The following is a 23,389-nucleotide window of genomic DNA, read 5'->3' as shown; positions in this document are numbered from 1 at the left end:
TTGGAATATTTCTGTATATTAGTAGTTGTTCTTTTGTCCCTTGGCTACCTGTTCATATTGCCAGTTTTTGTCCTTTACATTATGACAGTCTAAAGGTGAAGAGATTTCTTTGTTTTACAGTGACACTTTCCTTGTCCCCGTTATATATCGTTATATTGATTATTTTAGAGATCTGGGATTATTGTTACAATTAGAAAAAGCAAACACAATTTTCTTGAACAAAGGTTAAATGTTATACTAGGAAAGGGAACATATATTTGTATTCCGTCTTTGAAAAACTACTTTGCAAATATTAAAACACTTTTCAAATATAAGGAATTAAAATATTGTGCATAGTAGACAGCTTTTTAGTACTGATTTGACATGCCAGCTCTCCACTAGCAACTACACGCTGCTTTTAAATATTGTGGAGCCTACGTAAAGTGTAAGTAAAGTTTGAATATTCAAATTTCATGTAAATAATTTAATATTTTTATAACAGAGTTGCAAATACTTTTCCCTTTATAGCATATTCACGGCTATTTAAATTCATAGCAATACCTATGCTCGTGGACCAATTTTAATCAGGTGTAAAGACTCTTAAATAATTGAAAAATCCAGAAAATTAAGAGTAACTGCTCATGTTTAATAATGGACTTACAGAATGGAGGTGGGTTGGGCGATGGGTGAAATAGGCGAAGGGGATTAAGGGTACACCCATCATACTGAGCACTGAGTAATGTACACAATTGTTGAATCATTATATTGTACACCGGAAACTAATATAACACTGCATGTTAACTATACTGGAATTAAAATAAAAACTTAATTTAAAAAAAGAATGGGATTAAAGAACTTTGTATTTTAATGTAATAAAATGGTAATAAAAATCTCTTGAGAGCTATTTTGATAATTCTCAAGAGTGAATGAACAATCTAAAATAAAGAGATGTTCTACCATTATAATTTTGCAATGAGTAAAAAGTATATCCCAAATTAAACTTCTTTTTTAGGTTAATTATTCATGACCACTATTTAAAAATTTATGCAGACATTATTTTAATCTCTGTGTAAATATCCCAAGCCAATTTCAAATTGTTATTTTTGTTGTTAGAATATATACATGAAATCAGTTTATCCTAAGAGATGGCTTATATATTTTAGAGATTAATAATCCCCAAGTTAAGCTCTTTTAACAAGAGTTGTGTTTTGGAAATCTGTTTAGATATTTAAAACCACTCAAAGTGTTATATATCATTTAATGGCAAAAATTTGAACTTTTTGCTTAGAAATTTCCTGAAACATTCAAGCAGAGTCCTCAAAGAAAATAAACCAATGCTCTAAAATTTCCTACAAATTAACTACTTAGCATTTTTTGTATCTCCTAATTTTTTGTATCTCCTGTCAGAAATTCTTAGCCTTCATGACTATCATCAAACTATGTAGTTAACAATTTATTCAAAGTTATAAAACAGTTATTTTACTAATCAGGAAACATAGATGTGTATGTATCTTCAAATTAAAATATAAAATGATGAATCATAATTTTAGTGCATTTTATAGTATAAACATCCTTTGCAGAATATTTTTTAAGGGAAAACTCATTTGCAGGCTGAAATCCTTGTTAGTATCACAAATAATAAAAGTTATGCATTTTAGCCTTTAAAAAAAAGAAAAAAACTCATTTCTTTGATGAAACTGTTGGGTATTTAATTTTAGAATGTCTGATATTCAACATTTCATTTCAGGATTTTAGAATGCATTGTGATAGCACTTTAACTTCAGTGAACATGTAGGGAGAATATGTTTAACTAAAAGAGATATAGAAAGCAGTATATGTGAATATTAATAAACTGCTATTGGCTTTTAGTTGATTTTTTAACTTTCAAACAAAATTAATAAAAGCTAAGTGTCAAAGATACACAATCAAATGGAATTATGAGATGATTGGCGATGTTTGAGAAAATTGAGTGTGTGTGTATGTGTGTTCTGTTTGACACATCTGCTTTCCCTTCTAACACTTCCTAAAAGTGCACTAAACTAGATTTCTGAGCTAATTTTTAATGAGATTTTACTTGTTTCTGTTCTAAAGAATGCAGTGATATCCTTATTTGAATAGTTTTTATCATTCAAGTTAATTGCCTGTTTATTGAGTTGGTTTAGTAAGATCAAATAACTTTCTATATAGATTGTGTTATGTAGCACGTGAGTAAATATTGTATATTGTAATTTTTTGCCATAAAAACAAGATGTTTATAAATTACGTGTATTCTAAAAACATCATGGGGAATAAACGTTAAAATTTTGGAAATTTTTATGCATTAGGATGGTCATAGTAGGATGCTTTTCAGGTAAACCATCTAGAATATGGTTAGAAGATTTGTAAGACTTGAATGAGTATTTTCTCTTAAAAATGTTTTTAATGTTTATTTATTTTTGAGAAAGAGAGAGAGTGCAAGTGGGGGATGAGCAGAGAGAGAGGGAAACACAGAATCCAAAGCAGACTCCAGGCTCTGAGCTGTCAGCACAGAGCCCGACGCAGGGCTCGAACCCATGAACCGTGAGACCATGACCTGAGCCAAAGCTGGACGCTTAACCGACTGAGCCACCCAGGTGCCCATGAAGGAATACTTTCAATTCTAGGGATCAAAGTTACATAATGACAATCTATAGAAATTTATTTATGCTAGATTATATCATGACTAATAATACTATTGAATTATATTTCACATTTCAGAAGTAAAGCGTATGTATTACATCTACTATTAATAACACCACCAATTTGTTTTACATTTTAAAATTTCAAAGAGCAATTTTCATTATAATGATCTGGGAATGTGGAGATTTCATAATTTGGAATGTGTGCTAATCTAGCTAATCTACCAAAATAAAATATGCTCTAGCATATGATCTTCAAAAACATTTCTTTATGAATGGTTAGAAGTCAGACTTTGTAATTTCATTGACACTGCTTCTGATGAACTTAATAATGGAGATAATAAGATCCAAGACTTTTATGATATTGTAGTATAAGTGGAGAGAAGAAAAGGACATGTGCCTTGGGGCTATATACAGTCTCTATAATACAGTGAGTATAATCATAATAATATTGTTTACATAAAGCATTGATGACAATTCCATATTACAGTCTTTATTTCTTTTTATTCCTTTGACCTGCTTCATTTAAGTTTCAACAAATAAGAGGAATTGGCAAAAGACACTGTGTAGTGTGTCCTGCTTTACTTTTCTTGGACTCATTTGATCCTTCACTGGTGCTCATCCTGCACTATGTTTTGCTATTCATAGGTGACAGTGTACTGATTGTATTCTGTAAATTGTACTTGACTTCTTATGATGGTCTTTGTGTCATAATTATTAATTCTTTCTAAACACATGAACGATTTAGTCACACCATTCAATATACAGCAAGGAAGAAAAAATGGCATTTTCCAATTATGTAAATAAAATTAATTGTTGTCTGTGCATAACAAAGTCTCTTCTGTAGAATTGCTACAATGTGTTGCTTTTGAGAGAAAATAATTGAGCTTTAGTGTAGCATTCAGTGATATAATATTGGTATAACTAGTTTCTTAATTACTGTCACATAATATGGCAACGTATAATGTCTGGAAACAATAATATTTGTTTACATTTTTGTTGCATTGGTTTATTAAGTGCATTCACAGACATTATTTGGGCATGAAGGTAGACAGAAGGATTGGTTTTCTCACATGCCCACATAAAAGATGTAAAAGCTCAGACTTGAAGAGATGACTGTGTCCAATAACACACTACACATGCAAGAATAAAAGTCTCCATCTATTTATTTATTCTAATATCCAGTCTTTTTTTCTTTTAAAGCACAATTTCTATTATCAATTAGAAGATTGCCAAATTTTGATATAAATAATTCCACATATGATATCATAAATGTATATTTGGGGGGAAGAAACAATGTAAGATGGTTAATGGGTAAAGTCTAGAACACAAAGTAAAAGGATGATAAAGACCAAAATTGTCACTTAATTTATTTTTGGAAGTCAAACTCTTTGCTCAATGCTTACCCCTGTTAGGGAGTCATTGCACTGAAACTTTGGCTGGTGGTTTCACACTGCTGCTAATGTCAAGGTTGCTGTCTTTTCAGATTAATTTCCCATGGTCTGATCACCTCTGTTGGGTCAAATCAAGATATGACATGGCCTTTCTTCTCTATTCGTTTCATGTGGGTTTAGTTATCCATCTTTTGTCTATGCCTCACCCAGGAATACAATGTTTGAGGAATGAATGAGAAGGTCAAAGTTACCAAAGGTGAATGACCTCTTTAGAAGCAAGGATCCATTACTGATATAAAGGGCAATATACTTGATAACATAAAGTAACTTCTCTTTGTGTTTATATGATGTAGTTGATTGAAGGATGAATGGCATTTTACCTGATAAATTTAGTGATGATTAACCAGTTCTGTAAATTGGCTGTCTTTTTGGTTCGTGATTTGCATTTACTTCACGTATTTCAAACGTCTCATTCTGGATACAGTTAATTTTTTTATATGAATATGCACTGTTGCTTTCTATTTACTGGTATCAAAGTCCAGATTATTTCATTCTGTGATCTCAAATTGACATATTTTCAGTCCACCTGCCTATTTTAATTTTGATATATAAAATGTATATATATGTATGTGTGTGTGTATATATATATATATATATATATATATATATAGCATGTAAAAATGGATATTTGAGTATATTATTACTCTTTTAAAAAATTAGATGATCTCCCTTTTGACACATTCTCAAACTTGATTAAACTTGTCTTTTAGAAATGTTGAGAATTTGGGGGCACCTGGGTGGCTCAGTGAACTGAGCTTCTGACTCTTGGTTTCAGCTCAGGTCATGATCTCCTAGTTCTTGCGATTGAGCTCTGCCCTGACAGTGTGGAGCCTGCTTGGGAATCTCTCTCTCTCTCTCTCTCTCTCTCTCTCTCTCTCTCTCTCTCTGTCTCCTTCCCCCACTCACACTCTCTCTCACAAAATAAATAAATAAACTTAAAAAAAGAAATGTTGAGCATTTTAAGTGAGGAGTGGAATGGAAATAACAGGGACTACTACTCCAGCATATTACTTATATATGAAGAGAAGATAATGTTTATATCTTTAGTTCATTTATAATATTCTGGCAGAAGTATAGTAGAAGGCTTCTTTGGGAAAGAATTCATGCTTGTTGAAGTTCTGCCACAGCCTCTTCTTGCCCCTCAGGTGAGGTTCATGTATTTAACTGAAAATTAAGGTCCATCACCCAGTGCTATATTTTTATACCTATCTAAAGTATTTAGCTATTATCTTTCATTATCTGTCTTTTATGAGACATCTACAGATATTTATCTTCTTTTGTCCCTTCAAATGCATCTTTAGGTTACTTATTAGCATTCCAGGCTTTGATATTTGCTATTTCTTATTTTAACCTCATTTTCTTCTTTTGCCCATTTTCCTTATCTCACATTTCTATTTGTCCCTGCTTTATCTGTTATCCAATTCTGATAGACTTAATGCCATTTCTGGTATATATCATTCTAAATAATACATAATTAGTTCCTTTGGTAATTGAAGCAAGAGTTTCTAATGTATCCAGAGGAGTTGTAGCAACTATGATAAGCAATATTCACCCTCTTCTAACTGTTCACTCTTTTTACGTACTGTAAGATACAACAGTTATTTAAGACAGGATCCCTTCACCTAATGAATTTATAATATTCCTGGTTAAAAATTTCACATTACTTCCAAATAAAATAAACTGTTGATGTTAAAACAAACAGGCTATACTTTCTTTTCCTTCATTTGTGTATAGTTCTTGTGAGTTACCAGTCCATTAATGTAGAGCTTATGAAAACAACGAATGTAACGTCCCCTCAGCCAACCCAACAGTGTGACTCCGGCAGACTAAGCCTATGTGCCTTGAAAGGATATGTTTAGAGAGACCACTGGTCAACCTTCTTGTAGGAGCATTTTAGCATCCTGGTCACCATCCCATAAGGTCACTTTGTACACGTGGTATTCTTCCAAAGAGCTCTTGAGCTGTGTCTACTTAGAATCACTATAATAAATAGTATAAGAGACTAATATGCTCTTCTCTCCCCATAGAGCTAGATCTGTAGGATTAGAATGTTGGTGATAGCACCTCATTGAATTTTTCTCATTCACCATATCTTTTTTTTTTAATTTTTTAATGTTTATTTATTTTTGAGAGAGATAGAAACAGAGCATGAGTTGGGGAAGGGCGGGAAGAGAGGGAGACACAGAATCTGAAGCAGGCTCCAGGCTCTGAGCTGTCAGCACAGAGCCTGATGAGGGGCTTGAACTCACGAACTATGAGATCGTGACCTGAGTCGCAGTCAGATGCTTAACCAACTGAGCCACCCAGGTGCCTCTCTCAGTCACCATATCTTGAAGAGTACCATTAAGGTAATTTATTATTGGGGTGGGTGGGTGGCTCAGTTGGTTAAACATCTGACTTTATCTCAGATCATGATCTCACGGGCTGTGAGTTCAAGCCCCGCATCAGGCTCTGTGCTGACAGCTCAGAGCATGGAGTCTGCTTCAGATTCTGTGTCTCCCTCTCTCTGCCCCTCCCCCACTCATACCCTGTCTCTGTCTTTCTCTCAAAAGTAAATTAAAAAACATTAAAAAAAGATGATTTATTTTAATAGTAAAAATTATTACAAAAATTATTGTATGGAAGATAAGTATTCATTCAACACTGATTCAGCAAACATCTTTCAAATATCAATTGTGGACTACTGACTAAGCTAAATACATGTGTGTACTCCTAGTTCTTAATTATATTTTCTCTGCCATTTTTATACCTTATATTCAAGTGACTGAAATCTTAGGATTTCAAGAAATCTTAGGATTTCTTTCTGCATGAAACTCAGGCCACTTAAAGCATGTCAGCCTTGTGTATTCCTTTAAGTTAGTTTGAAGTTCTGTTTTCTGAAGAAAAATACTAAATACCTTGGCAACTTGAAATAGTCACACAACAAGGCACGATGTGATGTCTTTCCATCTACGTAGCACCTTTATTCTGAAGAGGTCAAGATATTTCATAAACATTTATCTCCTTTCCACCCAGAATTCCTTTCTGCACTAATTGCTAAAACATGGAGAAGTAAAATTTCTTGTCTTGGGTCATGTAGTCCTCTTCCTTAGACACCAACTATATACTTTCTCTATGTCCTGGTTTTCTCTACAGCATGGTTCATGAGTATGTCCAATTTCCTCCTAAAATAATGAATTAGGCCAACCAGCAAATATTGTACATCTGCTGTTACTAGGCATTGTTCTAGGTATTCAGGATAAATCGCTAAACCAAACAGAAGAAAAAAACCTTTCCTTGTCCTCCTGGCACTTATATTTTGATGGGAGGAAGGGAATAGAATGGGGAACATAGACAATAAACATCATAAATTAATAATTTATAGTATTTTGAAGAGAGAAAAATTCAAAGGCAAAAACAAAGTAGTGAGGAAAAAGTTAGTGGGGTGGGAACATGTAAATAGATTAATCCGACTGGTGCAGAAATAATTTAAGTTCCCAACTATGTAAAGCAACGTCACTAAAAGTTGGCTCAGAATTGAAAATTAAGAGCTGGATTGTTTGGGGGTGGGTATTGCACATTCAAATGGCGGAGACTTGAGTTTACTAGTTCAATTTCATAAACATTTAGAACCATTCTGTACGAAGTACTTTTCTAGTGGTTTTGAGTACAAAGGTAGATATAGTGTGGCTTCTGCTCTCAAGCTGCTCAGACTTTGAAGGACAAGCTATTTTGGTATCTGTTTCTGCATAAAAACACCACCTCCAAGTACAACTGTTTAGAACAATAACCATTTTATTATCTCATGATTTATTGGGTTGACAGTTTACCTGGTGTTGGTTCTCCTTCTTCTGATTGCAGTGGTCCAGGGGCTTGATTGGCCTGGACCATCAGAGGGGGCTCGCTCATTTGGTTGCTGCCTTGGTTGGGGAGGCCAGCAGGCTTATTTCAGGTAGGACATCACTGGGTCACTGAGACTGCCTGTGGGTCACTGTCAACACCTCCTTGCCTCTCAGATTGTACTGCACATGGTTTCTCCGCATGGTTCTTCCAGCAGGTTGTGAGACTTCTTATGTGTTGGCTCAAGGGTCCACAAAGTGCAAAAGTAGAAGCTGACAGATCTTCTTAATTGTTAGGTCCAGAATCTACACGGGGTTACTTTCTCTGCATTCAAGTGGCTAAAATGAGTCCCATGCCAACTCAGATTCAGGGAGAATATTTCACAAGGGGCAAACTGTGGGATACACAGATCATCTAGGGCCATTTTTGGAGATCAACAATTCCAGAAGACAGTGCTTATGATATGTGCAGGGTACTGTGAAAACCTGGACAAAGGGCACCTGTCAGTCTGGAGAAGCTCAGATGAGGCTTTCAAGAACAAGAGAATGCTGCACTGGACCTTAAAGGAAAAATCAGAATTAGCCAGTGAATGAGGAACAGAAGGATATGCCAGGCAGAGAGAGAGCGAGCGAGAGAGAAAGCACGAGGCATTTTACAACACATGTTGTCAGAGGAGAGTATGATGTGTTCTGAGAACTTCCAGTTATTCGGTATAATAGAGTACAACCTCTTTTGGTAAATACTGAGAAAGACAGCTGAAGAGGAAGACGGTGCTTTGAACCAAGGGTATTTTATAAACTCGATCTCAGAAAGTTGCTGTGAGGTTTACATTATATCGAATATACAGTGTGTGTGTGTGTGTGTGTAATGTGTATATATAATATGTATATATTCCATATACTAGGAATACTTCAATATACTAGGTAACTTCTAACACTTGTTTTGTGATGATGGGGGTTTGAAATTCACCAGGGAACTGATGGGAAGCCAAGTGTTCTTTTTTTAAAATGTTTATTTATTTTGAGAGAGAGAGCCAGAGAGTGAGTACAGAAGGGGCAGAGAGAGGGGGAGACCGAGAATCCAAGCAGGCTCCGTGATGTCAGCATGGAGCCCAATGTGGGGCTTGAACTCAGAACTGTGAGACTGTGACCTGAGCCAAAATTAAGAGATGTTTAAACGAGTGAGCCACACAGGCGCCCCAAAATGATTCTGAAAAAATCATTTTGCTCTATGGAATTTACAACAGAGAATATTATATTTTATTATTATTATTATTATTATTATTATTATTATTATTAATAACTTGTGTGTTACATAGCCCTTATATTCGTGAAATTTATATGCACACTTTTTTGGAGAGCTGGTTGTTAAACATTTACCAGCACATCACAGGTAGTAAATAATTTGCCTGTTTCCTATATGTTCCAAAAAGTCATTTCTCTCCTTTTCATGCATTTAACTCACTATTTCTTTGTGGATATTTTCTACTGATCTGTATTCCAGTTCACTAATCCTCTCTACTTTTCTCTCAAACTATTGTCAACAATCAAATCTATCTTAAATGCCTAATTTTAATGCTCCCTTATTTAAAATTCTTGAATTTCCTTTTGATTCCCTTTTATAATTTCCAGTCTGGTGAAGTTCCCACCTCTTTTCATCTGGCCACTTAAATATAATAATCACAGTCATTTATTTATTTATTTTTTTTAATTTTTTTTTCAACATTTTTATTTATTTTTGGGACAGAGAGAGACAGAGCATGAATGGGGGAGGGGCAGAGAGAGAGGGAGACACAGAATCGGAAACAGGCTCCAGGCTCTGAGCCATCAGCCCAGAGCCTGACGCGGGGCTCGAACTCACGGACCGGGAGATCGTGACCTGGCTGAAGTCGGACGCTTAACCGACTGCGCCACCCAGGCGCCCCAATAATCACAGTCATTTAAAAAATTTACTTCCTTACTTCCTTATTTATTTATTTATTTATTTATTTATTTATTTATTTATTTATTTATTTATGACAAGGAGAGAATACATGTGCATGTGAGTGGGGGAAGGGCAAAGAGAGGGAGAGAAAGAATCCAGAGCAGGTCCTGCCCCTCCATCCAGCCCAAAGCCCCATCAGGACTCAAACTAAGGAACTGTGAGATGACTTAAACTGAAATCAGGAGTCGGACGCTTAACTGACTGAGCCACCCAGTTGCCCCAATATTCATTCATTTAAAAATTTACTTCTGATGACTCTGGTAACTGGTTATCTGTGTCTTTCTATTGTCCGTTTTCTATAAAATGTTTTTTTCTCTTGATCCTGTTTCTTGGTATGCCTTACCATTTTTAATTAAATTATGGATATTGTACATGAAAAATAATATGTGGTCTTAGGAGTGTTGTCTGGCTCAGGGAGAGTTTCCCTTATCTTCTAGAAAGGCAGATAAGGAGGCACAGATCATTTCAATCAAGTCAAGGATCAGACTGATTTGATGCTGCATCTCAATTCTTATAATAAGCTGCTTTCCCCATCTGTTTTTCCTCCGGTGAAGGGTGTAACCTTCCAGAGGTCCCAGCTGATAGCCTGGATTATTTACAAAAAGTCCTTCCTCCCTCTGGGTCCTTGGGTTTTCAGTCCAGTGCAGGACTACAACAAACACTGTCAGGTGTTTGCTTGTTTGTTTGTTTAGAGGTCTCCTGCTTATCTTCTTGGCCTTTTGCTGTGTGCAGCTTATAAATAGGCAGAAGTCTCAAGAATAAAACCACAAGTTGTGGTCTTGCTTCCATGCTACTACCCTTTCTCTGGGATCTTGACTACCTCACATCCTGGCTACCTTTTTCGATCTGAAATCCATTTTTTTTTTTCTTTACAGCATTATGAGATCTTCAAAAGTTCTCTTTTTTCTCTGCCTCTTCACAATGTATGCTCATATTCTTAGTCTCTCTCTTCACATGAATATCAGCATTTGCCTAGAGGAGAAAAACTGCTGCTTAGAAAATGTTGGTTCACAGTTCTCTGATTTCCTTCTCTCAGGGATCTTGGGCTCTCAAATCCTGGTTGCTGTCTGATGACTTCAATCGGATTTCAGGCATACATTTTTTTTTAAATGAGCTTTTCTGCCTATTCTCAGTGATAACATTGACCTGCTCGAATCTCTTCCATTCTGTCATCTACATGCTCCTTTGATGATTTCATATGTCTGCACCAGGATAAAATTTTCTCCTAGATCCTCTTGTAGCATTCTGTACATAATTTTCTAATAATTATACTCTGTTGTGATAAAGACTTGTATACCTCTCTGTCTCTACTGCTTGACCGTAAACTTCTAGAAGGCAGACTATCTCATTTTTCTTTGAATTCCCAATATCTGACACATGATTGCACTGAATAAATTATTGTGTAATAAATAATTTAAAAGTGGTTGTGGATATCTATCTGTATCTATCATCTCTCTCTATATATATAATATATATTTATATTATATAATATATAATATATAACATATAACATATTATGTATTATGTATTATGTATTATATATTATATATTATATATTATATATTATATATTATATATTATGTATATATATGTAGATTTCTGGGCCGATCAGGATGTCAATTATATGACGGGTATTTCAGAATTTGTTTTCCTCTATGTTTATTGTTTTTAAAATCTCAATTTGTTTTCCATGCTTTTACAACTTTATTCTCCTTAAAAATTTAAACCATCTGGAATTTATTTTGTTGTATAAAGTATAATAGAGTTATAATTACGTTTCTTAGTTATGTTTTACCTTAGGAAGATAAGAAAATTGCTTTTTCAAAGTAAGGGGGAATTACTTTTGTAGATTAACCATATATTATTTCAGTTGCTAGAATAACATGTTTTTTGATTGTGAAATTTTTGAACATTCTAAACTCATAATAGTTAATAGATGTATATTGCTCTTTTGACATATTTGAGTATTTTTAGATGTTATGTATTCATGTTGTGTTATGTATTAGACAGATGATAGAAAATACTGTTCCATACATAAATAAGAACTTTTATGTATTAATTTTTAATTTTTCTAGTTGGAATTTGACCACTCCTTCTATGAAGTCTTCACAGATTCCTTAGGGAAGAGTCATCCCCTTTTGTAGCTTCCCATGGTCCTATGTAGCTCTTTTATGGCTGTTACTAACTTACATTATATGTATAGGTTTAAAATTTAAATTTTGTCCCTGTTTCTACCACCCTTTCTATTTTTCAACTTTGCTTTATTTTCCTCTCAAGTAGCTATATTCTACTTACATACTCACATTTCCCACATCTAATGCACACACACACACACACACACACATACACACACACAGCAAACATGGGTAACCTTGAGAGTAGACATTTCTCTCTGTTTGGTTTACTGCTGTATCTCCAGCATCTAGAACTGTGCCTCACACATAGAATACATGTTAAGTGGATATCTCTTTCCTACATTATATTGTGAACTCGCTGAAAACAGAGACCATGATCTAAGTCTTAGTACCCTGGTGTCTAGCATAATATCTACTAAAGCAAGTGCTAATACTTTTGCAATAAGTGATAACTCATTCTCTCATAAAACTAAGGGGATTATGGTGCTCATATTCAGATAGTCCTGCTTGCTGTGATCTGTAGCTGTTGTTCAGCAAATAGTTCCTAAACTAGAATTAGTATGCAAGAGGGCTACATATTGAAAGTCTACTCCGTTCATTTCTTGAATATGTATTTATTTATTTACTTACTTATTGAACTTTATAAAACCCATAATAATTAGTTATATAGAGAGATTTATTATGTCTCTTCTTTCGTATTTTAGAATCCTTAGATATTATATATTTGCTTTGCTTTATTATATATTGAAATCATATAGATGATATGAAAAATCATCTGAACATTTAGTGAATACATATCCTATAGCAGATACTGTGTTAGGAACAGGAGGAACAAAATGAATGATATTTCATTCCTGTCTTCAAAATCTTTAATGATACTTAACATTTACATAGTATTTTCTGTATGCTAGGCCCTGTTATGATAACATTAGGTATCTATTCCTTGAACTTGTATGAGAATTCCATGATATAAGTAGTATTATTTTCCCCATTTTGAAAGTGAGGAAACTGAGGCACAGACTAGTGCAGTTTGTCATTAGAATCTGTACTCAGTGTCCAGCTAAAGTCTAGAGACTGTACCTAAGCCTTTGTACAAAAGGCAGCCTCTTCGAAAAAAAAAGGTGGTTCTTGACCCACACTTTGCTCCCCTTGCTGTGGACTCCAGTATCTCAGTCTCTTTCCTCAGAACTGCCTTGGGGTTCATCTTCAAAACTTGTTTTGAGAAGAATGTTCCTTCCCCTACTTTCCCTATCTCTATTTCCCAAGACAAAGTTATTATTTTAGTTTAACAGACACACTATTATGTTGAAAAATAGAAGCTCAAAAGTAATGCATAGGAGACAATCATAAAACTCATAAATTTCTGACAATAGTGATTTCTGGCATTCGTATTATATTGGTTGGTTATAATCTGCTTGCAAAATTCAAATTTAAGTTGTGGCACTCTAGCATGACCTACTTAAAATCTTTTTAAATTAATAATATTGTTTTTTTGGAGTGAAGGGTAACTGGAAAATATATATGATTGATCTCCAGGTAGTTAGTCTTAAAGGAATAGCAGATGGTAAACATTAGCTATTAGAGCAGGAAATTATTTCTTCAACATATTTTTTTTTGCTAAGAGATTCTTTGAAAATGAGTAATTCTGGTTGGTTGATTTTGAAAGTAAACCATATGTTGTTTACATGTTTTGGCATTTATCCAGTTTCCCTGAAGATGAGAGTGAAAATGGGGGAAAAAGCGCCTTTTACTAATTAGATAATAATGAACATAATGAAAACAGGTGCCATAACTTTTTGAATTATGAGAATGTATCTTCAGAACCAGCTCTGGGAATAGGATCTTGAGGGAAAAATATTCTGTACATACCCATGATGTGAGCATATATGTGTCTGGGAGTATATACCGAGGCACACATTAAATACATTTAACTATTTTTTACTATGATAGAAATAAAAAAACATAGATCAAAATGTGTTTTCAAATGCCCTGTTCATTTTATATGAATTATTCAATATAAATGCATGTATTGTTTGCAATCAGGACGTCCTAGTTAATATCTTAAAGCTTTTCACACACATCTGAGTGAGAACCAAGAAGTAACTAAACATAGCCTAATGATTCTCCTAGAAAGCCAGTAGGACATTGAATCCTTGTAACCTATAGATCCCCTCACTTCTGAGTGACAACAACACCCTTGAAGTTATATTCTGCCTCCACAATCAGAAGAATGCATGTAGGTGATGCAGATTCTATTGCTTCAGCCACAAAGGAGAGTAATTGCAGCCTAGTATGGGGGAAGGGTGGTGTGTGTTAAGAGCTGCTCCAGACATAAAGGATTGAGAAATGGAGGAGGTGTTGGGGAAATCAAGAGGAGCAAATAGAGTTTGGATGACTCTCTGGGTGAAAGCCTCACTCATGGTACGGTAGTAAACCGAACGTTTGCTGCTGAGAAAGGGAAACTTTTCCTGCCCTGTGTCTTTTCCTTCTAGTGGGAAAGATGGACATGTTTGAATTTATATGAATGCCTTTTGAAGAAAAACAAATATCCCAAACGGTACAAAGTTAGGACTATTAAAATGCATTATCAACTTTTAAAAATACACAATAATGTGCGAGTTAATTATTTTCCAAAAAATATAACCGCTGTGTTTGAAAATAATATGTGAAATCTGCCCTCATACGATATGACCCAATACTAGATCTCTTCTGCTGTTGAAAGGCACTTAAATTCTACTGGTGATTATTTTTCTAAATGATTAACGCTTATTGTGATTATTCTCCAGCTAATATATGTATGCAAAATGTGGCTGCAGGGATTTGCTTTTGTTAGCATATCCCCTCCCCCACCCTGAAACCTCAAGGCTCCAGATATTGATGCTGGAGAGAGAAAATGGATGTGTGTATGTGTGTGTGTGTGTGTGCGCGTGTGTGTGCATGCGTGTGTGTGTGTGTGTGTGTGTGTGTGTATCTAACCTTCAAGTTGATACATTGGTGATGATATGCAAACAAACAAAAAAAGATAAAGCTTTCCCTTTGATAATGCCCTTCTCAACACATTAATATCATTTTCAAAAAACTTAACAGTAAGCAGAATGGTTTAAATTTAAGTGAGGCTAGTGTTCTAAAACAGCTATACAAAGCAGTTACAACTGGAAATTTAATATAACTGAGAATGGCACTTTTATTAAATAACTCTGTGATCTTCCAGCCATGTTCTTAATCAGTGATCTCCCTGTAGCAAAATGCATAGGTAATCAACAACTCTGTCAGTAAACTTGTTGGGGGATTAAATCCTAAAGGAAGGAGCCCATAGCCCTGGAGGAAAACTGAGTACATGTTTCCCTGAGTCTTTGAAGGCTCATCTCGGTAGTCCCACTGCTAGAATGTGCTCTGTTGTCATAGCAACACCATCTCCTGCTTCATACAGGAAAGATTAGCTCTTACTGTGCAGAGGAGAGAATTTAGGGGAAGTCAGACTAATCCCTGGGTGCACTTGGAGAGAAAGGTTGGACCTCGCCTGAGGGATGCTGTCTCTACAATGATAGAATTGGCTGCCACAGACACTGGTATTTAAGTTGAAGAGCAGAATTCACAGTAAGTGTCAGCTCCTCCAGAGTAGAATATTGATGAATGAGGTTTGTCTAAGTCTTGTTGAAGACTGTCCCATGCAGCAGTGGAATGACAGCAGGAGACTCTGATAAGACTGCCAATGTTTTCCTAGTGTAGGTGGTATTTAGAGGGTTGACCACATCAGGAACTTGAAAATTTTTAGATACTTTTGAAACATCAATCTAAAATCCTGGAAGCATATCAAAATTAGATAGGCAAAAAAATGTATTATATGTTTTTGGCGCTAAATTTATTTACCCTAGATTTTTATGCACTTAGATTTAAAATTCCATAGAGATAAAGCAAAAAAAAAAAAAAAAAACTCATGAAAAAATTTTATTATTTCTAAGCAAGTGTGTTTTTCCAACACCAAAAGTAATGAGATTTCATTTTAGAAAAAAAAATGATTTCATTTTAGGATTGCAAATGTTTGTTTTCAATAATATACACTGTTTTTGAAAATTCTTTTAGAAGCCTACAAGTGGTATAATTCTTTTAAGGTAGTTGGAATATGATAAAAAGATATTCTTTGGGGAAGATTAATTTATTTAGGTCTTTGGTGCTGTTGCTTCAACTTGTCAGCATAAAGCATGTGCAATGTATAAATCTTTCAGGATTTTCTACTGCTTGTCTCAAATGGATTTTGTTCTGGGGGGGCTATGGGGTTTTATTTTGTTTTTCCCTCTTGATGTGTATTGGCACAATTTTTTCTATAATTAAAAGCGTTGTATGAATTTTAGCTTAAGCACTGGGAAACCTTGTTATGGGTTTGAAATGTTTGATATGGATATCTATTGTGGTGATATCTACTCATTGAAAACTTAATTACCTCCAAGCACACTTTAATCCACATCCGAAAATAAAAAGAATATTTCAAGAATATGTAGATTTTATGTACTGTATTAGTGATATGTAAACTGTGTGGTTTTGACGATCAGTGTGTATTTCCCTGAAAGTATATATATTTTTTGTTTAAAGTGTTCCTGGTGAAATTTGAATCATGCTGCATCGATCATGTTTTTCACTTGCTTTGATCATGGCCCTATATTTAAAATGTGTATTTAAAAACTGGGTTTTGGTGCCCATGTACAAAATCCTAGGCTACTGATGTACTACCACACTGTAACTAACATTACAGTCTGTGCTAAATATAGCCAATATCATAAAATATATTTAATTTTTATTTGAAGTATACTGCTTTGATTTACCAAATGAAAGAGATTTGGGTATTGGCTGTCAAGCAGAGCGCAGATTACACATAAACTCCTTTTCTCTGAAACTTAAGGTTAGAAGAGACCATGGGTCTTAGACTTGAATGAGCAGTTGTATTAAATGGCTACATAAAATTATTCTCTTCATATGTCAGGAAATGCACACAAAACCATAAGGGTCACAATTGGCTTAATAGCATTCAAGTTATAACTACGCAGAAAGCCTGATGCTCTTAAGAAAATGGAGACAAAGCTGGAAGTCAGGGAGCCCCTCTCAGTGAATGATTGCAAATTATTACAGCAACCTCTTTTCCAGCATTTCTATCAGTTTAGGGTAGGGCCCTTAGAAATCACAAAGAGAAAGAGGCACATCTGCTAATTTCTCCTGAGCCTCCTCCCCTTCCTTCCTCCACCCCCCCCCCCCCCCCCCGCCCAAAATAAACTGGAGTAACTTATTTCTCTTCATTTATAGACTTTGGGCAAAAATAAGGAAACCAATGACCTTATTCTAAAAAGGGAGAGAAACTTAGGGTTCACTATATGATGTGAGGCTCAGAATGAACAGAACAGAACTGGGAAAGGAGGAGGGCTGAGTCAAAATGGGCACCACTCACTGAAATAACAAAGTATGTAAATAGATAATAATAATTGAAAGGTAAGGCAGGGATTTAGCCCATTCACTACTTTAACTGAAGTTTTTCAAGAGGTAGTCCTAACTAGTTTAAAAAAAAAGAAAACAAACAAACAAACAAAAAACCTTGTTATATCATTTAGAGTTTTCCATTTTCTGTCTTCTGGGCTTATTTCTTTTGTAAATACAGTAATGATTGAGCCAAATGCTGTCAGCTGAAGCCTTGTGGGGATTTATCACCTCCCTGAGGCAGTTTGGTTTGGGCTGCTAGAATGTCAGGGTCTTGCTTGGTGAGGAACAGGTCATATTCTAAAGCCTAATTATCTCTTGAAAGGCATTGCTTCAGGAATCTTTGAAAGAGCAAGTTGTTCTATTCTTGAACTGGTCTCAGAGGTTTGGAATATCTTGTGGGAAGTGCAGAAGTCAGTTTAAGATTAAAAATCTTCAGGACATCAAAATCTTGGGACTAGTAGGTGATCTGGAAATGATCTGAGCTTTTGTGAGGAAAGCAAGTACAGAAAAGACAAAGAGGAAGCAATGTCCTGGAAAGATCACAACACAAGCTTCTGCTAGGGAATAATCAACAAACACATGCATGGAAGGCATTGATATATGATTTTATAATGGTCAGCTATCATATATACTAAGAATAGCTTCTAGGGGCGCCTGGGTGGCGCAGTCGGTTGAGCGTCCGACTTCAGCCAGGTCACGATCTTGCGGTCCGTGAGTTCGAGCCCCGCGTCAGGCTCTGGGCTGATGGCTCAGAGCCTGGAGCCTGTTTCCGATTCTGTGTCTCCCTCTCTCTCTGCCCCTCCCCCGTTCATGCTCTGTCTCTCTCTGTCCCCCAAAAAATAAATAAACGTTGAAAAAAAAATTAAAAAAATTAAAAAAAAAAAAAGAATAGCTTCTAAAACTACCTGGTATGGTTGATGGCTGACATGTGCATAATAATAAATATTGAAGATAAATAATTTAGCACAAAAAATTTAGCACAAAAGGTAATACTCTGATATAAACACTTTTTGTATTTGCTTTTAAATAGCAAATTAAGGGGGCGCCTGGGTGGCTCAGTCGTTTGAGCATCAACGTCGCTCAGGTCATGATCTTGTGGTTCATGAATTCAAGTCCTGCGATGGGCTCTGTGATGGCTTGGAGCCTGGAGCCTGTTTCAGATTCTGTGTCTCCCTCTCTCCCTGCCCCTCCCCTGCTTGTGCTGTCTCTCTCTCTCTCTCAAAATAAATAAACATTAAAAAAATTTTTTTAAATCAAGTTAAGATTCAATGTTGACTGTAGAAGTTTCAATTCTATGACACATTGTTGGGTTAGAGGCCACTTTAAAGAGCTGTAATGTAGCAATAATTCCTCCTTTTTTTTTTTTAATTTTGGGATTTATGTTCATGTAAAAATATTCTTATATTCTCTAAGTTTTACTCTATATGTCTCAGGACAAGTATGTAAGATGCTAAATTTGTCTGTTTTCTTAGGATTGCCTGCAAGCAAATAGGTAGCATGATGTATGAGAAGATGGCTGGAACAGTTGTTGAAATTGGGTTGTATGTAGAAAGACCAGAATATTCATTGGGGCTATGTACTTTTGGTGATATACACTTTTGAAGGCAGATGGGAGCCAATGGAGATTTCTGAACAAAGAGTGAGAAACAAGGAGCAGGACTCTGTGAAGATGTATCCTACAAACGTAGAGAGGACAAATAGATGATATGGGCAATAGTTAATGGAAGGTGATTTGGACTGAGAACCTTAACTAGCATAGGAAAACTGAGAATTAAAGGTAGGGAACTGATGAGAAAGAAATCATAGCCATATAATCTGTGGAATTTCATGTATTAATTTACTCAACCAGGGTTTATTTGGCCACTGCTAAGATGGGTGCTAAGAATTACAGAGCAAAATGCTTATGTTCAGGCATTCATTAAAAACACTCGGTCTGGTGGGAATGACTGAGAGATAGCAAATCAGAGTATCTCATGGTTTGAGGTGTGATAAAGCAAGCACAGGGGATAGACTTGGCCAATGACTGGATAGCATTAAAGAACCTTCAAACCTGGAAGTTGATGGGTGCCATTACTAGACATAGAGAAAGTCAATAGAAAGAGAGGGTTTATGAGGAGAGCAGTGACAGTAACGGAGACAGCATTCAATTTGATGTTAGACATCTTGTTTGATCTTTAAGCCTTAAAAAACAAATATTGCATTTAATTATAAGAGTTAACCTACCCATTATGTAGTTTATTTTAGAAGGTCATGCAATGCCTTCAAGTTCATAGCACCTTTAGCATTTGTTTTACTACTCTCTGTTTTGTTTCCTCTGTAATATTTGTAAATAGCAATTAGAGTATGTAAAAACTTGACATGTGTTTTCATGTTGAAGTGCAACTTTTTAGTATGACCAAAAAGAAGTTTATCTTTCATTCCTGGGGTCTGATACTTCCAAAATTTAATACTTTGTATCTTTGTATTCTTCTCTTGGCATTAATATAAGATAGAAATAAATTTAATACAAAGGAAAAATGAATATATTCAGCTGAAGTTTTGAGAAAACCACTTTTGTAAAACTTAACCCAATGAACTAGAGAAAGAACTATTTTATTGTCTTTTCTATCTGAACGATGGCATAATTTTCTATAGTCTTGAAATGATAATAGTTATAATAATAACAACAACAACCACATCAACACTTTACATTTATAATTGTTGAGGCAATGAAAACAACCCTGCCCCCTAAAGACCCCTCCATACATGTATAGAAGAAAGAGAGAAAACACTATTATAGTGTAGGGATGTACAGTGACATCAACGTGACTGCAAGGTCTGTACAGAATTTCACACGTTTATACAGGAAAGTAACATAAAGGACAATGACTACTTGTCTGTTTTCTTGAGAGATATATAGATGTACCTGATCATCTCCTATTTATCTTGTGAGGGAAAGCCTAAGCTAATTCTGGAGGCTCACATTTACAAGTCTGAATGGTCAGAAGTCCTAATGCTGCAGTGGAAAATCAAAAGGTTGGTCCTGTTACGCGTGTTCATTTTCAAGAGACTGTAAAGGGGATAGTAGGGAAGCAGCTGCCTGTCTCCTCGAAGAAAATCCATCCTTTTATCCTTGCACAGTGCACTTTTTCTATACATTATCTCATTTAATAATCACAATACTGTTAGACACACATAATTACCATTATGTTTCAGTTTTATGATTGAGGAAACTCATGGTTGAAAAGGTCAGGGAATATTTTTAAAGTTGTATAACTAACAGCCTGAGATTATCCAGCTCGCTCTTGATCTCACATTCTCATTTCCTAAATGAGGCATTGTAGAAACTCATTTTTGGATGCTACATGGAGAGGTAATGATAAGGAAACAATCATTTTTATTGTTCTTGCCTTAGGTGTCTGTGAACACTTATAAATAAGCAGGCCATTGGATAGAGTCTGATCCAATTTTTCTGTATAATAATTATTTCATGGAATTGTTTTGGAAATTAAAAGAGATGAGTAATATAAAGAAACCTACACTGCACTAGGTGCTTAATAACTGATAAGTCACCATCACAGAAACTTATTCCACTCCAGGAAGAGGAGAATGATGGAGGCAATTGGAACTTTAGTAAAAATAGTGCATAAGTACTCTTAAATACAGAGAGCAAACTGAGGGTTGCTGGAGGGGAGGTGGATGGGGGGTTGGGCTAAATGGGAGGACACTTGTTGGGATGAGCACTGGGTATTGTATGGAAGCCTTGAATCACTGGGTTCTACTCCTGAAACCAATACTACACTGTATGTTAACTAACGTGCGTTTAAATAAATTTTTTAAAAAAGGAGGAAAACCAGTGAGTATCAAAAAGAAAAAAAAATGCTGTCCTGGAGAGTCAGATCATCCATCCATCCATCCATCCATCCATCCATCCATCCATCCATCTCTTCACTCATTATTCATTCAGCAAGCATTTAAAACCCTTTCCCTGGGCTTCCTTCGGCACAGACACATTGTAGGAAAATGAAGAAAACCAGAAGCTGCCCCTCCCCTCAAAGATAATGCTAAGCACTTCCTTGTTATGGATTGGGTATGGGATTTAAAGACTCTGCAAACATTAACTCATTTAATTGTATCAGTTATCCTCTAATGTAAATCCTAAACCTGCCCCTTTGTTCCTGTGGGGAAGCTTAGGTTGGGAGAGTGTCCCAACCACCCAACTTATAAGTGACAGACCTGGGTCTGAATCTAAGTTTTTCTTACTGAAACACCCATTCTCTTAACCACAGTTTATTCCTGCTGTTGCGCACCTGTCAAAGGTGTTATGAGGAAGGGTAGTATAAGATAGAGAGCTGTCCTAAAGGACAGTGGTCACATGGGGAGGCCTTAGAAGATACAATTTCTCTGTATAAGAACTGTTTCATGGAATTATTTTGGGAATTGAGGGAGCTAACTAACACAAAACACTTGCACGGCACTAGGCGCTGATACAGGCTAGCAGTCACTTACTTTCTGGCCAGCAGCCAGAACTGAAGTTCCGATTATTTCAATCTCTGTTACTGCTCGGGGTTGTTTTTTTTTTTTTTTTTTTCTTTCTTATTTCTTTGATTGTTTCATAGACAGTCTGTCTTCTTCACTTTGTCTAACAGTTTGAGAGATGATTAAAGATTCAGAAAACAGAAAACTTTCCCAGCATTTGACCTTGACCTTCCATGTGTATCCATTAGGGTTCCGGTTTTCTGTCTCAATTTTTTTCTAACTTAACAGAGAGAAAGGGGCTTGAATATCATGAAAGTTTTTCGTTTTTTCAAGTAACAATGCCACTACTGGCTAGGGAGCTTGCCTCTTTCTCTATGCAGTCTTCATTCATAGGTTTCGTTGAATGTGTGGCAGAGAAGGGTAAGAAAATTAGTGCCACAGAAAGGAAGAAGCAGTGTTTATAATCAGGTCTTCAGAAGGATCAGTGGCTCAATATCTGAGTCAAAACATTAAAATACACTGAAGGATATTCACACTTTGTAACCTATAGGAAAAAGTTTTCCCATATTGGTCCTGAATGTATATCTATGTATATAACATTACATTGCAGCCTTTTAAATCACAGGCAAAAATTCACGCAACAGAAAACTCTCTGAAGGCTGTTAACTTTATCTGTGACAGAATCACTTATAATCTCATACCTTTTAGTAAAAGCTAACAATATGATTTTAAAGTTTAGCCCTGTATAATAAATATTAATAACATTCACAAAGCAATATGAGCTAATACAATGACTTGTGGAACAAACCTAAGGTAGATTTTAAAAGGAAAATGAGAAATTGACTTTGACACTGCCTGTACCTTCTGACCTTGTCTAATAATAATCACATTAATTAGAAAATGAAAGAAAGGAAGAAAGGAAGAAAGAAAGGTCACATATAATGCTTTTCTAATGCTTGGAAAGAAGCTTAGAAATTTAGAAAATCCCAGAAGCCGTGACTTTATTAGAGAATGCTGCACATGTGTATCTTCTCTCTAGAAGTTGCTTTAAGCGAGTAGGGAATTTAAGGGTGATAACCAAGTTTTTTTTTTTCTTTTCTGTAGCTAATAAGGTCTCAAGGGATGACTATCTATACCCATATCAGGAAGGAGGCATGTGCTTCTCTTAACTCTTGCCAATAGAGAATACCAGGGATCTTCTTAGCCTTTAGTTCTTTAGTCTGGTCGCCATCCTACACAGGGGGAAGTGGGGAGAAGAAAAGGCCCAAGACTTTGATTTTTCCTTTCTGCACATTTTTTGCTGCAGATTCTCACACTATTTTCCTTAAGTTCTCTTCAGATTTCTTTAGAGCTTAAAATTTTAACCTGTTAATTTAGCATTGTTTCTTCTTGACCCCAAGACATGGTTTTCTTAGTGGCCCCTCCTCTCTTAAAGCAA

The 23,389-nt window shown here is 35.5% G+C and overlaps 1 protein-coding gene across 9 annotated transcripts in view; it reads left to right on the top strand.

Annotated features, from left to right (window-relative positions):
- NOL4 (nucleolar protein 4) overlaps window positions 1-23,389 on the top strand; it is a 436,192-nt gene that overhangs the window by 166,582 nt on the left and 246,221 nt on the right. The window contains exon 1 of one of the 9 annotated variants that reach the window (XM_086682713.1): window positions 15,455-15,624. The exons of the other annotated variants lie outside the window; for them this stretch is intronic. The gene's annotated coding sequence lies outside the window, so the exon portion shown is untranslated. Of the gene's footprint in view, window positions 1-15,454; window positions 15,625-23,389 lie in introns of those variants that run through there. 9 annotated transcript variants of the gene reach the window in all.

This window comes from Puma concolor, chromosome D3 (assembly GCF_028749965.1).
Source record: "Puma concolor isolate L17-30 chromosome D3, mPumCon1.1.hap2, whole genome shotgun sequence".
Classification (NCBI taxonomy): domain Eukaryota; kingdom Metazoa; phylum Chordata; class Mammalia; order Carnivora; family Felidae; genus Puma; species Puma concolor.
This window is presented reverse-complemented; position numbering and strand designations above follow the sequence as displayed.